At 40.0% G+C, this 9352-nt stretch overlaps 1 long non-coding RNA gene across 1 annotated transcript; it reads left to right on the forward strand.

Moving 5' to 3' along the window:
• Positions 1-283: 283 nt before the first annotated feature.
• LOC118239738 lies at positions 284-7861 on the forward strand. The gene is made up of 4 exons (XR_004772594.1): positions 284-702; positions 3018-3110; positions 7353-7474; positions 7755-7861. It is a non-coding gene; the product is annotated as an uncharacterized LOC118239738 (long non-coding RNA).
• The last annotated feature ends 1491 nt before the right edge of the window (positions 7862-9352 follow it).

Here is a 9352-nt window from a genome sequence, read left to right on the forward strand (position 1 = left end):
TGGCTCCTCACTCATTAAATGGACATGATTGCTATATCTACTCTATGAAATGCCAATTGAAGATCAGAGTGATGAAGAAAGTTGCCTGAGGTGGTGTATTTATATTTAAATCCCTGATGCATCATTTGACCTTAGCATGTGTCATCCCTGAATCCCACACTCTCCCCTCTGACTCATGAGCTTAATCACTATGACTCTACATGTTCTCCACTCAGAATTCATATAGCTATGAAGATGCTGTAAGGAAACAAATCATGATGGGCACAAATGCATAACAGCCATAGCCTTTTACCTACAAGAATTTGCATGTACTGGTTTAAGGAAAGCCCGTCACCGTAATCACAAAGTGGTCTGGCAAGACTGTTCTGCCTTAAGGTCCTGGTCTGAAAGGAGTAAAAGCATCAGACTTTAATATATCTACTAGGTAGAAGACTGCTTTGGGTGAAAGCTATGTTTTTCTGTTCTCATAACAACAGAACACTCAACAACATGCAACTTAAGGGAAGATGGGCTTGTTTGGACTCAGTATCATGTCACAGAAGAACTGGCAGCATATCAACATGCTCTCTCTGTGTGTTGTAGCTTGCTAACATCTCAGCAGACTGAGAAGCAGAGACTTTGGGTAGAGCCAGCACCCTGCATCCCATAGGCCTGTCCAATGCCCACTGTTGGGGCCTCACAGCCTACCAAGGTGGGTACCAGGTAGGTACCTTGGGCCAATCTAAAGACAGGAACAAATGAGTGGATTTCACATTGGGATTGAGAGTAATTCTGTGATGAGGAGCCTTTGGGAGGGTGGAGGATGCATACACAAGTCCACATGTGTTCATCCTTACGGCATTTCCAGTTTCCTTCTCTTGAGCTCACTCATTAAATAGACATGATTGCAAGCTTGTGTTTGATTTCACTGCTCTTCTCTTTCTTGTCCATCTCTTACTCATTTTGTCTTGTTAAAGCAGTATATATTAATAAGAACATAGTTGTTCAGCTCCATATTTAGGAGGGGTATATTTTACCAGGAGAGTCACATTTAGGGCTTTCCAGCTGCTGGGAGCTGCCTGGGAATGAAACAGAGGAGAGTGGATTGTTCTCTGCCAATTGGAAACCAAAACCCTGGAGTCAGGAAGGCTGACTTGATGGTAACTTCCCTTAGTTGCAAGAATATTTCTTTTAAGTTTAGGCATGAAGTTCAGTAAATCTCATTTTGGTCAGGAAGGCCAATATCACATAATCTGAGAGTCAGGTTTGGTAGTGTTGGAGATCAGTGTACTCCAGTGTTCAAATGAAGCCTGGATAGGAAAATTCTATAAAATTTTAGAGCCTAAAACCTCCAAAGTGCCAGCAAGGGGCAGTTGTTAGCAATGACAGTCTATGTCTGTGTGGTTCACAGTGGATGGTGGGGGAGGGCAAGGTAAAGCATGGGAATAGCCCAGAAATTAGAGACAAATAACAAAAATGAAACCATAGATAGAAGTCATAGTAGGTTCTTGGACATCTGGCAAGAGTTCATGGCAGTCAACAGGGAGGAGGAAAAGCAGCATTTGCAATTCTAAAAGAGAAATTTCAGGTCCTGAAGAACACAGGAGGACAGCTATGCTGTCTATACAAAGCAATGGTACGGATATACACCCTGTGTCTTCTTAAACATTAAGTTGAAGATGAATTGTAACTTTCCCCCAGATTCCTGGTGGTCCAAACAGAAAAGTTAAACAGAATAATTTACAAGATTTTTGCTATTTATAGAGGAAACACACCCAGATGTCAAATGTTAAAATCACTTTTCATCACAGTTCAAACTTAAACAAAGCAGGGAGCGGACAGACATAGCTGAGAGGGAAATGCATAGGGTACTTGTGATGCTATTGTTTGGCATGTTAGAAAGAGTTTTTATTTCTCTGGGGTTGAAAAGAATACTATAACTACCAATATTCTAATAAATTTACTTTTAAAATCCTAGAAAATGTTTAAAACCTTAATACAAATTGTACTCTTTGTATACAAAGTCAAGCTCAATTTTACTAGACTGACATTTTGGTTATGGTACGGAATCATCACAATAAAAAATATACCATAGATAATAGATTTATGGCCATATGGCTTCTATTTGTTAGTCTTTGTGCACTGAACAAGCACAGAACAGATAAAGAAAATAGACATTTGACAGAGGGGAATTCTTTTCCTATTGCCTATCACATTCTGAAATAATATATACGTAATTTCTCCCCTTTCTTAGTTCAGTAGGTTTATTTTCTTAGAATCCATTCTGAGTTAATTTGAAAGAACTAACTCTGATTAAGCACCACATTGGAAATGGCTCAACATACAGCCATAATTAAAATAATGAGAATATCTAACATAGAAGAAATTCAAACCTGAAAATTCAAGACACTCCCAACAGTGATACCATTGTAGTCTCCATCTCTGAGAGGGTAGGTAACCACTGTTGTTTAATATGATTAAGTGATCTAGTTGCAGCACACATTTAGGAAGTTGCAACCAGGCAAAGACTTCATTTTCTAGTTCATATAGCATGGGATAGTGTGAGATCCTAAAACATGGTCCTTGTTTCATTTGGACCTAATGTTGGTGATTGTCATTATGCTGTTTCTCTTCATAGAGTACTTTTACAAAGTACTCTTACTTTTACAAAGTACTTTTACAAAGTAAAATGTATACCTTTTTGTCTTGTATAATATATTATCATATGGATAGTCATTGTAAGGTTTCAGGACATTGAAGAGCAAAAGTGCTTTTCTTCTGACATATAATAGAGAGTTGATAGTACAATTAGCCCAGATTAGGTTAGGGTTAGGGTTGTGCTAACTTGCTTCATCTCATGGAGTAATCCCAGAGGGATTTTTGTGGGGGAAAGTGTGTTTTTAAGGAAACCAATGAAATGATATATTTCTGAATATATACACTGAACATATATTATTCAGTGTATCTTACCTTCATAAAAGTCAATATGTTGCAATACCAATGTAGCAATTGCTCTTTTGTTACTTGCTCCTGTACAGTTCATTTGGGACTTCAGATCTTGTGACAAGCTATCAAGAAAGGAGGCCAGATGTGCTGCCTAAGCCATTGATTTTTATCCTTGCTAAATTCAGGTAAATTGACATCCTTGAAACCATTCACACTATGGTAAGCTAGTTTTAAAAGGCAAAGCTGTCTGGATTTTTTGATTAGGAGAATTTACCTTTATGTACAAGAATAGTGGCCAGAAAGGTGAGCCATATTCCAGCTGCTGAGAACATCATGAGGACACCATGGAGCTTCCCAGGAATGGCTTTTCTACACTAGAAGAAACCCTTTCATGTGAACTCGTCTGCAACCATAAGGATTCATCTGCATACACAGATTCATGATATTTATCTTCTGTTATTTAAAAAAGACATGCATTCTTTTTATTTAAATTAGAAACAAGATTGTTTTATATGTCAATCTCAGTTCCCCCTCCCTCCCCTCCTCCCCTGCCCCGCACTGGCCCCCTATCCCAAACCCTTTCTGCTCTCCAGGGAGATGAGGCCTTCCATGGGGGATCTTCAGAGACTATCATATCATTTGGAGCAGGGCCTAGACCAGCCTTTGTGTGTCTAGGCTGGGAGAGTATCCCTCTATGTGGAGAGGGCTTCCAAAGTTCATTTGTGTACTAGGGGTAAATACTGATCCACTACCAGTGGCCCCATAGATTGTCCAGACCTCCAAACTGACTTCCTCCTTCAGGGGGTCTGGAACAGTCCTATGCTGGTTTTCCAGCTATCAGTCTGGGGTCCATGAGCAACCCCTTGTTCAGATCAGCTGTTTCTGTGGGTTTTTCCAGCTTGGTCTTGACACCTTTGTTCATCTATTCTCCCTCTCTGAAACTGGATTCCAGAGTTTAGCTCAGTATTTAGCTGTGGGTGTCTGCTTCTGCTTCCATCAGCTACTGGATGAAGGCAGTAGGATGGCATATAAGGTAGTCACCAATCTCATTATCAGAGAAGAGCATTTAAGGTAGCCTCTTGACTATTGCTTAGATTGTTAGTTGGGGTCAACCTTGTAGATCTCTGGACATTTCCCTAGTGCCAGAATTCTCTTTAAACCTATAATGGTTCCCTCTATGATGGTATCTTTTTTTCTTGCTCTCCTCTACTCTTCCCTTGACTAGATCTTCCTGTTCCCTCATGTTCTCCTCTCCCCTAATTTTCTCCCCTTCTCTTGTAACTCCCTCTCCTCTCTCTCCATGCTCCCCATTATCTTAGGAGATCTTGTCCCTTTCCCCTTCTCCAGGGGACCATGTATGTCTCTTTTAGGGTCCTCCTTGTTTTCTAGCTTCTCTGGCGGTGTGGATTGTAGGCTGCTACCTTTTTTGCTCTAGATCTAAAATCCATATATGAGTGAATGCATACCATTTTTGTCTTTTTGTGATTGGGTTACTCAGAGACTTCAACACCTCACTCTCACCACTAGACAGGAACAGCAGACAGAAACTTAACAAAGAAACAAAGGAACTAATGGCCCAATTGGGTTTAACAGACATCTATAGAACACTGCATCCAAACACAAAAGAATATACCTTCTTCTCAGCACCACATGGAACATTCTCTAAAATTGACCACATACTTGACAACATAGAAAACCTCAACAGGTACAAAAAATTAAATTAACCCCCTGTATCTCATCAGAATACCATGCTTGAAAGTTAGAATTCAGCAACAACACAAATAGCAGAAACCCTACAAACTCATGGAAATTGAATAATGCCCAATTGCACCATTCCTGGGTCAAGGAAGAAATAAAAAAGAGATTAAAGATTTCTTAGAATTCAATGAGAATGAGGACACAACATACCCAAACTTATGGGACAGTTTGAAAACAGTGCTAAGAGGAAAGTTCATAGCACTAAGTGCCCACATGAAGAAACTGGAGAATAGTCACACTAGAGAATTAATAGCACAACTGAAAGCTCTAGAACCCAAAGAAGCCAATGCACCCTGGAGGAGTAGATGCCAGGAAATAATCAAATTGAGGGCTGAAATAAATAAAGTAGAAACGAGGAAAACAATACAAAGAATCAATGTAATGAAGAGTTGGTTCTTTGAGAAAATCAACAAGATAGACATGCATTCTTAATATTGCCAGCAAAAGGCACATTTAGAGATGTGAAAGAGTAAGGTGTTTTCTTTGGGTGACAACTCAGCGTAACTGTCATTATTTTGTAGTGATAGAGTACATGAAAGGCTGCCTCCAAACAAGGCATATTGATAGATTGGCTATTTTCAACAAAAGGAAATGGAGAAATTGTCATTGCCCAGGAGGCCTACTCTCCAGCCTTCTCTTAGCTTTCTCTCCTGAAAATATGCTAAGTGTTCTGTGATGTATTTCACTTGGTTGCAATACCTTCAGTTCACAGGGGTACCATCCTGTTTCTGATGATGGAAAACAAACTGGACAAATCAGCCCTGCTAAGTTCCTCCAGGTTACTAGGGTTTGGATGTATACCCTGCTTATCTAGTCATACTTCTACAGTACTCTTTCCCATCAAACAGGAGCATAAAAATACAGTGTTTCCAGAGCACATATTTCCCAGCCCTTCTCTGTCTTAGCAAATCAACTCATTATGCTTTCTCCTGCTAATCTGCCAGCCCTGAATAAGACAAGGGTAAGAACATGACATTATTTTTCTTCTCTATAGTAGGTTTTCAACCTTGGGTTGTTTTTCTTTCTTTTAAACTCATAAAACAATACACATAATTTGCTCTCAAGATATATTTATGGGAAATCAAGATTGACCATTAGCCTGAACTATTTATCATGACAGATTTTATACATTTGTAAACAAAACTTTGATTTTTCTATGAGTGCTTCTTAGAACACAACATTAGGGGCTGGAGAGATGGCTCAGAGGTTAAGAGCACTGACTGCTCTTCCAGAGGTCCTGAGTTCAATTCCCAGCAACCACATCATGGCTCACAACCATCCATTATGAAATCTGGTGCCCTCTTCTGGTGTGCAGATATACATGGAAGCAGAATGTTGTATACATAATAAATAAATAAAATGTTTTTTTAAAAAAGAACATGACATTAATAGGATATCCTGCGAGTTTGTAGAGGCAGAAGGAACTTTCCCTGTGTTTTTGTTTCTGCTTTAGTCTTACTATGACTGTGAATCACATTATTAATTTGTCCTTATTTTTACAAACTAGTTTTCTGGATACTTGTTTAACTTGGAGACTAAACTGAATGATTACGAGGATAGCTTTTTTTTTTCTCCAAGAAACATTGTTTTCACGTATGTTTCAAAGGTGCCCAGGAAGAGAAGTTTCGGGCTCCAATGAAACCTTACAACACCCTTACAACTTTTCTGCATTCTTTGCTAACCTCACCAGGCAATAAAATTCTTCTTGGTTTAACTACTTGTATGTGCAAAGTACATGATAATCAAATTATTTCCTTTCTTCTTGTACTGAGAAGACATAACCCTGAAAAATATATCATTCACCCCTTGCTTTGAGGTGAATGGCATTCTGTATGCAAAGATTAAAGGTGAAACATCAGGTTAGAACTAAAAGACATTGAAGATGCCTATCTCTTCACATTATTTGTCCTTCCTTCCTTCCTTCCTTCCTTCCTTCCTTCCTTCCTTCCTTCCTATCATTCACTCATACACACAACATGCATTATTTGCAGTGCCAGGGATTGAACCTATTGCCTTAGGCAGGCTAAATGAGTATTGTTATTAAGCTACACTTCCAGGTTTTCTCATTTACTATAATCATCACTAATTTAGGTTCTAATCCACTGACCCTAACAGTAGTGAGAAACACTTCAAACTACCCAGTGTGTCCTAATGTACTTGAAGAAGAAAGTCCTTTGCGATTTTCTGCTTCTGGCAGACAGTTAAATGTAGGCATGTGATTCACCAGAAAGATCACAGAATTCTACTTATTATCTGAAGTCTCGAGTGGATAGTAAAAGACACCACATATTTGAAATGGCAGGGTATCGATTCTTGCTAGTGAAATGTTAGACGTCATAATTAAAATACATTTTTAAAAAATCGATTCCTGCCAGGTGTGGTGGCACACGCCTTTAATCCCAGCACTCAAGAGACAGAGGCAGGTGAATCTCTGTGAGTTTGAAAACAGCCTGAACTGCAAAGTGAGTTCCAGGACAGCTAGGGCTACATAGAGAGACCCTGTCTTGTAAACAAAACAAAACAAAAGAACAAAACAAAAAAACAACAACAGTTACTACTACTATTACTACTACTACTACTACTAATTTACCCCATATTGTATTTCTAGATTCAATGATCCAATGTAACACATTCTCATATTTCTTTATTTAACTTTGCTTTTCATCTAGAACCAAAGAAACAACTTCTTTGGAGATGATGTTTTGCCCTCCCAAATGTGAAGACCTAGCAGTCATGTTGGTACGTGCTTGCACCCCCAGCATTTGGGTAGTAGAGTCAAGAAGATAGGAAGGTGAGTCCAAGGTCAGCTTTAGCTACCTAGTGCAATTTTGTCTGAAAAAAGTAGAAAGTTAAAGTTCTCTAGAAACCTTCACAAACTGTAGGTTGTGCAATGTACAATATTTCTTTCCAATTTTAGTAGTGTCAACTACAGTATATGCAGATATGCAGTTCTTTCCAATCATAAACACCACACTAAAATATATGAAGAATGCATACCAAATGTGGTCAATTAACTAAAATCCTATAATGAAGGTTATTCTTACTAAAATTGTCTCTTTCATTCTAATTAGGACTATTGTTCACGTTGCCAGAGACAGAAAAAGATACAACAGAAGACGAAGAAGAAAACTGACAATACTAATCCTAAAATCCAATCCCAAAATACCTTTATTTTACTCTGTGGGTGTTTTCTTTTTGTTTTCAATTTGTTTTTTATTTAAATTAGAAATAAGCTTGTTTTACATGTCAATCCCACGTCCCTCTCTCTCCCCTCCTCCCCTGCCCCCTACCAATCTTATATCCCATCCCCTTTCTGCTCCCCAGGGAAGGTGAGGCATTCCATGGTGACCTTTAAAAGTCTGTCACATCATTTGGAGCAAGGCCTAGGCCTCCCCTGTGTGTCTAGTGTCTAGGCTGAGAAAGTATCCCACTATGTTGAATGGGCTCCCAAAGTCCATTCGTATACGATGAATACTGATCCGCTACAAGAGGCCCCATAGATTTCCCAGGGCTCCTAACTAACACTCATGTTTAGGGGGTCTGGAACAGTCTTAGGCTGGTTTCCCAGCTATCAGTCTGGGGTCCAGGAGCTCCCTCTAGTTCAGGTCAGCTCTTTCTCTGGGTCTCTCCAGCCTGGTCTTGACCCCTTTGCTCATCACTTCTCCCTCTCTGCAACTGGATTCCAGGAGTTCAGCTCAGTGTTTAGCTGTGGGTGTCTGCTTATGCTTCCATCAGCTACTGGCTTAAGGCTCTAGGATGACATATAAGGTAGTCATCAATCTCATTTTTGGAGATGGGCATTTAAGGTAGCCTCTTGACAATTGCTTAGATTGTTACTTGGGATCATCCTTGTAGATCTCTGGATATTTCCCTAGTGCTAGATTTCTCTTTAAACCTATAATGGCTCCCTCTGTTAAGGTATCTCTTTCCTTGCTCTGCTGTATTCTTCCCCTGACTAGATCTTCCTGCTCTCTCATGTCTTCCTCTCCCCTCCTCTTCTTCCCTTCTCTTTCTCCTAACTCCCTCTCCGCTCCTCCGATGCTCCCAATTAGCTCAGGAGATCTTGTCCCTTTCCCTTTCTCTGGGGAACTATGTGTGTCTTTCTTAGGGTCCTCCTTGTTTCCTAGCTTCTCTGGCAGTGTGGATTGTAGGCTGGTAATCCTTTGCTCTATGTCTAAAATCCTTATATGAGTGAGTATATACCCTGTTTGTCATTTTGTGACTTGGTTACCTCACTCAGGATGGTTTCTTCTAGTTCCATCCATTTGCCTGTGAATTTCAAGATTCCATTTTTTTTTCCCACTAAGTACTCCATTGTGTAAATGTACCACATTTTCTTTATCCATTCTTCAGTTGAGGGGCATCTAGGTTGCTTGCAGGTTCTGGTGGCATCATGTTGATCTTTCTGTTGTTGACTTTGTTCTTATACTGTTGTCTTCCCATTCCTTCTTCAACTGGGTGCCGGTTGGTTTTCTCCCTCTCTTGGTGGCTAAGGGACCAAAGTTGACTTCTGATGGTTGCAAGCAGGTCCAGTACTCAGATGGCTCTCCTCTTCCCGTTGGTGGAGGCAGGACTAGTACAGATGTTGGCAGACTCTGGATGGGCTGTTCTGTCGGGATGGGTTTCCCCTTGTACAGTCCCCAGGCCTCAGGAGACTCTGAGCAGGGCA

Source organism: Cricetulus griseus (genome assembly GCF_003668045.3).
Source record: "Cricetulus griseus strain 17A/GY chromosome 1 unlocalized genomic scaffold, alternate assembly CriGri-PICRH-1.0 chr1_1, whole genome shotgun sequence".
Lineage (NCBI taxonomy): Eukaryota > Metazoa > Chordata > Mammalia > Rodentia > Cricetidae > Cricetulus > Cricetulus griseus.